Source organism: Triturus cristatus, chromosome 6, assembly GCF_964204655.1.
Source record: "Triturus cristatus chromosome 6, aTriCri1.1, whole genome shotgun sequence".
NCBI classification, from domain to species: domain Eukaryota; kingdom Metazoa; phylum Chordata; class Amphibia; order Caudata; family Salamandridae; genus Triturus; species Triturus cristatus.
Window position 1 is genome coordinate 110,937,861 of NC_140589.1, and position 13,222 is coordinate 110,951,082.

General features: G+C 52.9%; 1 protein-coding gene across 7 annotated transcripts in view; it reads left to right on the plus strand.

The window, feature by feature from the left end:
• The window catches only part of TJAP1 (tight junction associated protein 1), a 352,145-nt gene that overhangs the window by 226,220 nt on the left and 112,703 nt on the right, over positions 1-13,222 (plus strand). For all 7 annotated transcript variants that reach the window (XM_085610311.1, XM_085610316.1, XM_085610312.1 and 4 more), the window contains one exon: positions 6,618-6,664. The gene's annotated coding sequence lies outside the window, so the exon portion shown is untranslated. The remainder of the gene's footprint in view (positions 1-6,617; positions 6,665-13,222) is intronic.

Consider the following 13,222-nt stretch of genomic DNA (forward strand, 5'->3'; position numbering starts at 1 on the left):
TCAAAATTGTTTAGAGGCCTACCCACGTGCCTCTCAGGGAATGTTAGGAGATGTCAAGCCTCAGAATTGAGTGAGGGCCTCAAGTGGGCTGCATGGTTGACATGCACACGGAAATATATGGACTTGTCAGAAGGACTGGCATGCAGGCTCTGGGACGGTGTATGAGGATTTAAGTGGTGTGAAAGGAAGAGAGGAATTGAAGGAGTCCTTATAATCTGGAGTGTAAAGCCCAGCGGTATTAAACGATGGAACACAAATTGCAACAGTGTGACGTGATCTCAACATGATGGTTGCAGAATAAAATGTAGAGTTTTTGAGAATTTATTAACAGCAGCCAACGTTTGATTACTGTGGAGCCCGGCAGTGAAGATGAGCACCGATCTCAAAACTGCTACTGAAGGGTTCCACACACCACTGGGACCCACAGGGATGAGCCCACTAGTTAGGTTCTTCAGATTGGGCAAAAGGAAGTGCTACAAATTCAGAAGCAGATGTAGTGCACAGTCCCTCATGACATATCTCCGGTGCCTGGGCTCGGCCACGACTTGAAGTTGTGTGATAAATGTGCCCTGAAGCCCCCAAAGCCAGTTGGAGATTATGAAACATACCAGCACATAGCGGAACGCAAGAAGAGTTTGCGTTTGAAGACGTGTTTCTCCTCCCGTTCCAAGCCTCGTGGTCTCTTCCTCTCCAGATCACAGGCGAGTCTTGTGCCAAATGGCGGTCCCACCCGAAGTCATCCGTTAAGTCAGCATCCAAAGCACGCCACCAGCACAAGACGACCCAGCTGGCTTCATCCCCCCTTTTGCCACTCTAAGTCAGACCAGAGAAGCTGCAAAGTCGTCATTCTAAAGGCTTTTCTCCCAGCTGTCCTCTGGGTCTATGCTGAGGCTGGCCCCGGGACCCTGAATTTCCAGGGCAATTGTCGACGCGGATAGAGGAATGAAAGAGGCCATGGTACACATTTTCAAAGCCCTGCCTCTTCACTCTGGAGCTCCTTTGGGTTCCATGGAGCTGCAGTCTCACTTCCGCATCCCTCCCCGGTGATGACTGGCCCTGCTGGGTATTAGTCCAGACCTCTACCCTTGTCCCAAGGTCAATGCTAGTCCTGTCGGTGCCGATACAGTTCTGAAGGCTCCTATGCCGGACCTGATCCCAAGGCCAGTTTCTGACCTAGAGCAAACACTAAGGCGCAATCAACCATTGTAGGCCGGCCTCTTCAAAATCTTTATTGCCCTTCAGTGAGGCTCCTCCAGATGCTTTAATAGCTATGTGGGTGGAGCCATGTTCAACTCCTCCAGTCAGTCAACCTGTGGCCAGGAGATACAGGCCTGCTCCTGATGATCCAATATTCCTCATCCAGTACGAGACTGCGAAGAGACTAGTGGTGCAGGCTTCAGCGAGAAAAGTTGACCCAGATGCTATTCCTTCCGTACCACCAGACAGGGCATCGAAGCACATTACCCATTCTGAAGTTATTCTCTTCAGCTAACCTAGCCGTAGAATCATTAAATATGGTCTCTCTCTTGGCCTGCTACACACATGAGCTGTGGGACATGGTCAGCGAGATCTTGCTTTGCCTAGACAAGCCAAGACTTGGCAGGATTCACCCACGTGCTTTTATGTGCTGGCCTTGTCACTACAGACTGTGTGGGTCCCTCCATGGGCATCAGCGTAGTGCTCAGATGACATTCCTGGATGCATGCAAATGGAATTTCAGGGGATGTGCAGGTGTCCCCGATAGGCATGCCCCTTTGACAACTCTAGACTTTATGAGGGAAAGGCTGAATCCACGCTACAGAGATTTAAGAACAGGGTCCGCTCCCTAGGCTTGCTTTCGCCTGCCTCCTAATTCCACCGGCAGTACAGGAAGTGTAGGGGCTGTTTGTCGGGCCTGGAATATCATCAGCTCCAGCCCTTGCAGGTAGATGAACCACCTCGGCCCCTTCGCAATTCCTGGGGTCGTGGTATTGGCTAAAGCCACACGCACCAAAAAGGACGTCCATCCTCTACCTTCTCTAATGATTCTGAGGGCTCTGGCTGTTTTGTTTGTATCCTTTACTTCCACTTTCCTCGCCCTGTTATACATCACGCCAGGGACCACCCTCATACAATGGTCAACTTTTAGGATTTACTGCGTTGGTTAATATTATATCCATGATTTATCCACTTTGCTCACAACCAGCTAAAACAGTTCATCCCGAATACATGCCATCAAGTACTTTCTGATGCCTTTGCGCTCCTCCCTTTTTAATGCTCTAGTCTTAGCCCATTTGCAGAGAAATCTATTTTCCTCTGCTGGTGCTTTCCCCTCCTTCCAGTGCATGGCTATACATCTTTTAGCTAAGGTAAAAGTCAAATCTATTCATCTGTTGCTCGCTCTCTTCGCTCTGGGTTTGGGAAATAATTCCAAGGTGCATACCTCCAAACATGGGATTACCCTGTCTCGCGTTGCCCCCCCAGTGTCTCCACCACCCTCTTCCCACATAATCCCAAAGTGCAGAAGTGTAGAGAGGCATGGGATACAACAGAAAGAAATATAACACTAAATAAAAATACAATATATATACATGGACTAATGGTGAACAGGGAAATAGGAGCACATAATAAAACATAAATCCATGCTTAGAACATATTATGGCAAATAGGAAGGAGGGCTCAATCTATGGGAGATGGGGTGAGTCCTCCGTGTGAAAGGAGCTTGTTGGATAGTAAGAGTTTTACTTCTTCTTTGAAGATGGATATGGATGGGTTGCAACTTGTTTCTGAAGGGATAGAGTTCTACACTTTTGGGGCAGTTCCGAAGAAGAATTAGTAGTAGGTTTTCTTTTTTAATTTTTTTTAAGGATTAAGGAGCTAGTGCTTTTGGAGGGTCTGTTACCACCAGATAGGGCCAATTTGTGGGTTAGGTAGGAGGGGGTATTGTGGTGTAATGCTTTGTGGGCCATACAAGTAATTTTGAGATGGATCCGGGCCTCAAAGGGTAGCCATTTCAGTGACTGAAGGTTGGGGGTGATATGATCACTTTTGTTTTGACCATGTGATGAGCTTAGCTTCAGCATTCAGTGTGGCCTTCAGTGGTGCAAGGGAGCTTTTCGGGAGGCCCACCAGGGTAGTGCTACCGGGATCCAATTTCGATAGCCCAAGTGCATATACCACAGTTGTGAGGTCTGCCGCTGGGAGGAAAGGTTTTAGTTTCCTAAGATATGCAACTGATGGTTAGCTCCTCTAGTGATGGTGCTGATGTGTTTTTGCATGGATAGGTATTTTTCCAAGGGTATATCTAGGGATTTGATGGAGTCAGTGATGTGTGGGCTGCAGTTCAAGGCTGTGAGAAGAGGGAGCTAGCCATTGACGTTCAGGGTGGTGGTGGGCGGTGCAATGAGTAAGAATTCATTCTTAAGTTTATGGTCAAGAGTCAGCCACTGTTGCGTCCATGTCAAGGTGTTGATGGTGTAGATGTCATCAAGGAAGGTGATTTTCATGTAGAGTTGGGTGTCAACAGCATACATGTGGTAGCGGATGCAGGAAAGTTTGAGGATTTCAGTTAGGGGCTCCATGTGTAGGCTAAACAGTGTCTTGGAGATAATAGAGCATTGGGGTACGCCAAGTGACATTGGAGATGGATTGGAAAGAGTGTGATTGATTAGAATGCACTGGGATCGGTTGCGTAGAAAGGAGGAGAACCAATTCAGCACGGTGCCGCAGAAGCCCATCCTGTGTTCTAGAAGGTTTAGAAGGGTAGCATTGTTGATGGTGTCAAAGGCCGCTGACCGGTCCAACAGGATCATATGGCAAGATTCATTCTGGTCGAGTGAGCGTAGGACATCGTCGACAATGTGGACAGGGGCCGTTTCGGTGCCATGACCCGATCGGAAGCCAGATTGACAATGGTCGAGGAGTTTGAATTGGTCGATGTTGTTGTGGAGCTGTTAAGTGCACACTTTTTCCCAAGAGTTTGGCCAAAGTATGGATGTTGGAGATGAGGCGGTAATTGTTAGGGATTTATTATTTTTTTTTTATATAGATGTGACCTGCCCACTTTTTAGGCAGTCGGGTATGTTGCCTTTGGTGAGTGAGGCAATGATTAACCCAGTCCATAGTGGGAGTAAGAGGTGGATGGACTCATTCAGGAGTTTTGTGGGGAGGGGGGATCGTTGAAGTGGTTGGAGTATTTCAAGGAGGTCAATAGATTTAGGATGCCATTCTCATTGAAGGTTTTGAAGCAAGACCTGGTGGCGTTATTTTTGGGTGAGATGGGGGGATTTTTTAGACAAGAGTGATGATACATTGGGAAATGGTGTGGGGTCGGCGGGGGGAGTTCCTGCGGAAGAAGTTTAATAGCGATCTGGATATCATTAGAGGTTTGCATTGTTTTATCAGCAAACAATGGTGTAATTAGATCTAGGGTGGCTCCTTTAATATAGGTCGGATAAGGTTGGGGTCCTGGAGGAAGGAGTTGAAACTGTTCACAAGCGGGTCATTGGTATCATTCCAGTGAATGTTGAAGTCGTCAAGGAAACTGTGGTTATGTTCATAGTTGTTAGAGGAGGTAATCTCTATGATATGTTCAATGAACGTGTGGTTTCCTCCGGGCGGGTGATAACACGTGCGGAGGGTACACTTTGAAATATTAGTGCTGGTGATATCAATCTTGAGGTATTAGCACGATGGTAAATGTGTAGTGTGTGACTGTTTCATAGTAAGTCGAGATCTGTGATTGCAAGCTAGTCCACCCCTTGAGCGCTCTGGGCGGTCCGATCTAATTATGCCGTACCTGGGGGGATTTGAGTACCCAGAATAGGAGTAGAGGATTTATTTAGCCATGTTTCCGTGAGCAGGAGGATGTTGAGGTCCTGGTTAAGTTTGACATCCGCCATGTCAGCTATGTGTTTCACGGCTGAGCAGCAGTTTGGTTATGCGCATTTCAGGGTTATATCAGAGGTAGTCGTGGAAGAATGTAAGATGGGAACTTTTGTAAGGTTCTTTTTTTATTGATAAACCTAGTGCTGGGGTGGAAAGTCCTGATAGGGTCAGTGATAATAGTCTCGATTTTTGTAGAAGTTAAAGTGTGATCGACCGGAATGGGTTTTAGGTGTCTAGGAGGGAGAATTTATTCTCGTTTGATAGCTGTCTGACTAACCTATTGGGGCGGGAGGAGTGGTTAAGGTTGGGTGTGAAACTCCAACTAGGGTGAAAGATCCCTGTGTGAACAGGGATAGGGACAGAGTGGCAGTTGAAGATTTGGGTGTTAGGAGGTGAATAGGGTGTAAGGACCACTTCTGTTCGAGGTTGGTGGTGATAAGACCTAGTTTGAGAATATTTAGCTCGGATCAGTTGCAGTTCAGCTTTAATAGTGTCAAGCATTGAGTTATTGACTAGGTTTCTGGGGGGTTCCAGGTTGTGGAAAGCACTGGAATGTATCCAAGCTGTTAGGGAAACTAGCTTTGTTAAGGTTTACCATTGGAACCTTGGTGGTGGTAGGGTGAGAGGAGGTGGTGGTTGAGTTGATCGTGTTGATGGGGGTGTGGTTGTAAGAGGCTCTAGTGGAGCAGGAGGTGATTTCACGTTGGTGTAGCTGAGGGGGAGTTGATGTTGCTGTGGGAGGTGGGGTGTTGGGTGTTAGTAGTGTCCGTGAATAGGTGGGTGGCCATCCGGTGGAGTGGTGAGAATGGGGGGAATGGTGGACTGGTAGAATGGTGGGAGAGAGGAGGTTATTAAAGGGGAGGAGTCAGAGGAGAGTAGCAGAAGGGTGATGTGTCCCAGTCTCGCGTCGCCCCAGAGTATCAGCCACCCTCTTCTCAAATAATCCCACAGTGCATACCACTGGTGAACATGGGATGTCCCTGTCTCGAGTCACCCCAGAGTGCCCAACCACCTTGGCATTATTTGGGAACCGGGTGGTTGACACTCTGGGGCGATGCGAGACAGGGACGTCTCGCATCACCTCCAGAGTGCCCAACTGCCCTCTTCCCAGATAATCCGAAGGTGCACCCCTCTGCAACATGGCACGTCCCTGTCTTGCGTCACCTCAGAGTGTCAACTGCCCTTTTCCCTTTGTGAATAGGCCCCTGAGAGCTCTTCTTGTGGTTAGCACCAAGGAGTCTAAAAACACGAGTGGAGTAAAACAACCTAGAATTCGCTGAATGGCTCTTTCATAAATGTTCTTGTGTAACCCAAAGCACTACTGGAAAAGGAAGTCCAGCCCACTAAACTATAATGTGGGTGTGGGGCTTTTTTATGACAATCCAGTTGAGCTGGATATAAAATAAATTGCAGAAAGCAGCTGACTGTGGCGGATAGTGGGTTGTGTAGTAATAGCCTAAAATGTGATATGTGCTGCTATAATAGTGCTGTCCCATCTGACTGGACGTTAAGGTGTTGTATGTCTACCTCTGTTGCTTTAAGCGATTTGGCTGTTTTGCAGTGGTGACTTGTTGGTTGATTCGAGGAGTTAGTCGTATAGAAAAGGGACTTGCCCTATCTCAGATGGGCCACTGATCATTAAAGAAATTGTGTAACTAGAAGGAATTGTTATGTCTCTTGACATGTGAAGCTGAATCCGCAAATGCGTCTCAGTTTTTCCTTCATCAGCTGTTTTCTGCTCTTGCTTGCAGGGAGTCGAAGTGACTGAACGTCCACCCTGCTGTTCGACCTGCCCCTGGTAAGTTTTTTTGATGCAATGGAAGACTCTTACTGCCTGCTCCAGTTATATAATTAACTTCACTGTCTAACAGTTTCATTTTATGTAAACCGTATGTCCGTATTGCAGTCAATAATAGTCTCCAGAGTATTTCTGTGCTGTTGAATACTGCCCAGGAACTTTTAGTATACTTTGTAAAACAATCAGATCAAATAGATTTACATGCACTATTTTAATTTCATTTGAGGTCTTCTCCTTGTATATTCAGAACTGATTTTTATAAATACTGTGTATTCCTGCCCTGATCACTGGACACACCTACAAGTCTGAGAAGTTGAGGTCCTGAAGAAGTCCTTCTTAAGTCTGAACATCTGTCTGAAACATGTTGATGTCTTAAACATATTATTGACCTGTGAATGCCTTATTTAAAGCTCATTGGTGATAACTGAATATGAAATATTTGACAAACGTGTTACAAGTTGTTGTAATTGTACTATCAGTTGATATAAATATGCAAAAAACGTTTGTAACAATCAGACCATTAATAACTATCTTAGGAATATTTTAGGTTGAAGTGTGGTGAAATATTACTACTTACCTAATTTTCTATTTTGACTCTAGCTGGTTACTCAATGCTCATTATTAACACTTGTTATCAAGCCTGCTTATTTCCATCTATAGTGGTCTATGAAGCCTAGCGCACGCTTCAGACTCCCTCACTTTTGGATGAAGCTAGTTCAGTGAGCCCTGTGCGAACCTTACTCAAACCTTCGAACTTTTACTGCTTTGTGAACAGACACCCATTGACATTCATACGATAACGAATAGTTTGCAGATGAGTGAATTCCGCATTTACACGAAGGCTGCTGCAGTTTTATTGCCTGCATCTGGATGGCCTATCTGAGTGAGACTGTGCATGCACCTTTCAAGGGTTTGAAGAATGAGGAGGCCGTCTCCCTCCCCACATGCAACGGGCAGACACAGAAGCTAGCTGTTGGCCAGGGCTGGCTGACAGGAGATATGCGACGGGCAGACACAGAAGCTGCTGGCCATGGCTTGCTGACAGGAGACATACGACGGGCAGACACAGAAGCTGGCTGTTGGCCAGGGCTGGCTGACATGAGACATGCGACGGGCAGACACAGAAGCTGCTGGCCAGGGCTGGCTGACAGGAGATGTGTGACGGGCAGACACAGAAGCTGCTGGCCATGGCTTGCTGACTGGAGACATGCGATGGGCAGACACGGAAGCTAGCTGTTGGCCAGGGCTGGCTGACAGGAGACGTGCGATGGGCAGATACAGAAGCTGCTGGCCAGGGCTGGCTGACAGGAGACGTGCGACAGGCAGACACAGAAGCTTCTGGCTAGGGCTGGCTGACAGGAGACGGGCAGACACAGAAGCTGCTGGCCAGGGCTGGCTGAGAGGAGACATGTGACGGGCAGACACAGTAGCTGCTGGCCATGGCTTGCGTACAGGAGACGTGTTACAGGCAGACACAGAAGCTTCTGGCCAGGGCTGGCTGACAGGAGACATGCGACGGGCAGACACAGAAGCTGCTGACCAGGGCTGGCTGACAGGAGACGTGTGACGGGCAGACACAGAAGCTGCTGGCCAGGGCTGGCTGAGAGGAGACGTGCGACGGGCAGACACAGAAGCTGTTGGCCAGGTCTGGCTGACAGGAGACATGTGACGGGCAGACACAGAAGCTGCTGGCCATGGCTTGCTGACAGGAGACGTGTGACGGGCAGACACAGAAGCTGCTGGCCAGGGCTGGCTGACAGGAGACGTGTTATAGGCAGACACAGAAGCTGCTGGCAAGGGCTGGCTGACAGGAGACATGCGACGGGCAGACACAGAAGCTGCTGACCAGGGCTGGCTGACAGGAGACGTGTGACGGGCAGACACAGAAGCTGCTGGCCATGGCTTTCTGACGGGAGACATGCGATGGGCAGGCATGGAAGCTAGCTGTTGGCCAGGGCTGGCTGACAGGAGACGTGTGATGGGCAGATACAGAAGCTGCCGGCCAGGGCTGGCTGACAGGAGACGTGTGACGGGCAGACACAGAAGTTGCTGGCCAGGGCTGGCTGACAGGAGACGTGTTACAGGCAGACACAGAAGCTGCTGGCCATGGCTGGCTGAGAGGAGACGTGCGACGGGCAGACACAGAAGCTGCTGGCCAGGGCTTGCTGACGGGAGACATGCGATGGGCAGACATGGAAACTAGCTGTTGGCAAGGGCTGGCTGACAGGAGACGTGCGATGGGCAGATACAGAAGCTGCTGGCCAGGGCTGGCTGACAGGAGACGTGTGACGGGCAGACACAGAAGCTGCTGGCCAGGGCTGGCTGACAGGAGACTTGTTACAGGCAGACACAGAAGCTTCTGGCTAGGGCTGGCTGACAGGAGACGTGCGACGGGCAGACACAGAAGCTGCTGGCCAGGGCTGGCTGAGAGGAGACGTGCGACAGGCAGACACAGAAGCTGCTGGCCAGGGCTGGCTGAGAGGAGACGTGCGACAGGCAGACACAGAAGCTGCTGGCCAAGGCTGGCTGACAGGAGACATGTGACGGGCAGACACAGAAGCTGCTGACCAGGGCTGGCTGACAGGAGACATGTGACGGGCAGACACAGAAGCTGCTGGCCAAGGCTGGCTGACAGACATGCGAGGGGGAGACGCAGAAGATTCTGGCCAGGGCTGGCTGACAGCAGACGTGCAATGCCAACAGGCAGACACAGAAGCTGCTGGCCAGGTCTGGCTGACAGGAGACGTGCGACGGGCAGACACAGAAGCTGTTGGCCAGATCTGGCTGACAGTAGACATGCGACGGGCAGACACAGAAGCTGCTGGCCATGGCTTGCTGACAGGAGACGTGTGACGGGCAGACACAGAAGTTGCTGGCCAGGGCTGGCTGACGGGAGACGTGTTACAGGCAGACACAGAAGCTGCTGGCCATGGCTGGCTGAGAGGAGACGTGCGACGGGCAGACACAGAAGCTGCTGGCCAGGGCTTGCTGACAGTAGACATGCGACGGGCAGACACAGAAGCTGCTGGCCATGGCTTTCTGACGGGAGACATGCGATGGGCAGACATGGAAGCTAGCTGTTGGCCAGGGCTGGCTGACAGGAGACGTGCGATGGGCAGATACAGAAGCTGCTGGCCAGGGCTGGCTGACAGGAGACGTGTGACGGGCAGACACAGAAGCTGCTGGCCAGGGCTGGCTGACAAGAGACGTGTGACGGGCAGACACAGAAGCTGCTGGCCAGGGCTTGCTGACAGGAGACATGCGACGGGCAGACACAGAAGCTGCTGGCCATGGCTTGCTGACGGGAGACATGCGATGGGCAGACACGGAAGCTAGCTGTTGGCCAGGGCTTGATGACAGGAGACGTGCGATGGGCAGATACAGAAGCTGCTGGCCAGGGCTGGCTGACAGGCGACGTATGACGGGCAGACACAGAAGCTGCTGGCCAGGGCTGGCTGGCAGGAGACTTGTTACAGGCAGACACAGAAGCTTCTGGCTAGGGCTGGCTGACAGGAGACGTGCGACAGGCAGACACAGAAGCTGCTGGCCAGGGCTGGCTGAGAGGAGACGTGCGATGGGCAGACACAGAAGCTTCTGGCCAAGGCTGGCTGACAGGAGACGTGTGACGGGCAGACACAGAAGCTGCTGGCCAGGGCTGGCTGACGGGAGACGTGTGACGGGCAGACACAGAAGCTGCTGGCCAGGGCTTGCTGACAGGAGACATGCGACGGGCAGACACAGAAGCTGCTGGCCATGGCTTGCTGACGGGAGACATGCGATGGGCAGACACGGAAGCTAGCTGTTGGCCAGGGCTTGATGACAGGAGACGTGCGATGGGCAGATACAGAAGCTGCTGGCCAGGGCTGGCTGACAGGCGACGTGTGACGGGCAGACACAGAAGCTGCTGGCCAGGGCTGGCTGACAGGAGACTTGTTACAGGCAGACACAGAAGCTGCTGGCCAGGGCTGGCTGAGAGGAGACGTGCGATGGGCAGACACAGAAGCTTCTGGCTAGGGCTGGCTGACAGGAGACGTGCGACAGGCAGACACAGAAGCTGCTGGCCAGGGCTGGCTGAGAGGAGACGTGCGACGGGCAGACATGGAAGCTAGCTGTTGGCCAGGGCTGGCTGACAGGAGACGTGTGACGGGCAGACACAGAAGCTGCTGGCCAGGGCTGGCTGACAGGAGACGTGTGACGGGCAGACACAGAAGCTGCTGGCCAGGGCTGGCTGACAGGAGACGTGTTACAGGCAGACACAGAAGCTGCTGGCCATGGCTGGCTGAGAGGAGACGTGCGACGGGCAGACACAGAAGCTGCTGGCCAGGGCTTGCTGACAGGAGACATGCAACGGGCAGACACAGAAGCTGCTGGCCATGGCTTTCTGACGGGAGACATGCGATGGGCAGACATGGAAGCTAGCTGTTGGCCAGGGCTGGCTGACAGGAGACGTGCGATGGGCAGACATGGAAGCTAGCTGTTGGCCAGGGCTGGCTGACAGGAGACGTGCGACAGGCAGACACAGAAGCTGCTGGCCAAGGCTGGCTGACAGGAGACATGTGACGGGCAGACACAGAAGCTGCTGGCCAGGGCTGGCTGACAGGAGACATGTGACGGGCAGACACAGAAGCTGCTGACCAGGGCTGGCTGACAGGAGACATGTGACGGGCAGACACAGAAGCTGCTGGCCAAGGCTGGCTGACAGACATGCGAGGGGGAGACGCAGAAGATTCTGGCCAGGGCTGGCTGACAGCAGACGTGCAATGCCAACAGGCAGACACAGAAGCTGCTGGCCAGGTCTGGCTGACAGGAGACGTGCGACGGGCAGACACAGAAGCTGTTGGCCAGATCTGGCTGACAGTAGACATGCGACGGGCAGACACAGAAGCTGCTGGCCATGGCTTGCTGACAGGAGACGTGTGACGGGCAGACACAGAAGTTGCTGGCCAGGGCTGGCTGACGGGAGACGTGTTACAGGCAGACACAGAAGCTGCTGGCCATGGCTGGCTGAGAGGAGACGTGCGACGGGCAGACACAGAAGCTGCTGGCCAGGGCTTGCTGACAGTAGACATGCGACGGGCAGACACAGAAGCTGCTGGCCATGGCTTTCTGACGGGAGACATGCGATGGGCAGACATGGAAGCTAGCTGTTGGCCAGGGCTGGCTGACAGGAGACGTGCGATGGGCAGATACAGAAGCTGCTGGCCAGGGCTGGCTGACAGGAGACGTGTGACGGGCAGACACAGAAGCTGCTGGCCAGGGCTGGCTGACAAGAGACGTGTGACGGGCAGACACAGAAGCTGCTGGCCAGGGCTTGCTGACAGGAGACATGCGACGGGCAGACACAGAAGCTGCTGGCCATGGCTTGCTGACGGGAGACATGCGATGGGCAGACACGGAAGCTAGCTGTTGGCCAGGGCTTGATGACAGGAGACGTGCGATGGGCAGATACAGAAGCTGCTGGCCAGGGCTGGCTGACAGGCGACGTATGACGGGCAGACACAGAAGCTGCTGGCCAGGGCTGGCTGGCAGGAGACTTGTTACAGGCAGACACAGAAGCTTCTGGCTAGGGCTGGCTGACAGGAGACGTGCGACAGGCAGACACAGAAGCTGCTGGCCAGGGCTGGCTGAGAGGAGACGTGCGATGGGCAGACACAGAAGCTTCTGGCCAAGGCTGGCTGACAGGAGACGTGTGACGGGCAGACACAGAAGCTGCTGGCCAGGGCTGGCTGACGGGAGACGTGTGACGGGCAGACACAGAAGCTGCTGGCCAGGGCTTGCTGACAGGAGACATGCGACGGGCAGACACAGAAGCTGCTGGCCATGGCTTGCTGACGGGAGACATGCGATGGGCAGACACGGAAGCTAGCTGTTGGCCAGGGCTTGATGACAGGAGACGTGCGATGGGCAGATACAGAAGCTGCTGGCCAGGGCTGGCTGACAGGCGACGTGTGACGGGCAGACACAGAAGCTGCTGGCCAGGGCTGGCTGACAGGAGACTTGTTACAGGCAGACACAGAAGCTGCTGGCCAGGGCTGGCTGAGAGGAGACGTGCGATGGGCAGACACAGAAGCTTCTGGCTAGGGCTGGCTGACAGGAGACGTGCGACAGGCAGACACAGAAGCTGCTGGCCAGGGCTGGCTGAGAGGAGACGTGCGACGGGCAGACATGGAAGCTAGCTGTTGGCCAGGGCTGGCTGACAGGAGACGTGTGACGGGCAGACACAGAAGCTGCTGGCCAGGGCTGGCTGACAGGAGACGTGTGACGGGCAGACACAGAAGCTGCTGGCCAGGGCTGGCTGACAGGAGACGTGTTACAGGCAGACACAGAAGCTGCTGGCCATGGCTGGCTGAGAGGAGACGTGCGACGGGCAGACACAGAAGCTGCTGGCCAGGGCTTGCTGACAGGAGACATGCAACGGGCAGACACAGAAGCTGCTGGCCATGGCTTTCTGACGGGAGACATGCGATGGGCAGACATGGAAGCTAGCTGTTGGCCAGGGCTGGCTGACAGGAGACGTGCGATGGGCAGACATGGAAGCTAGCTGTTGGCCAGGGCTGG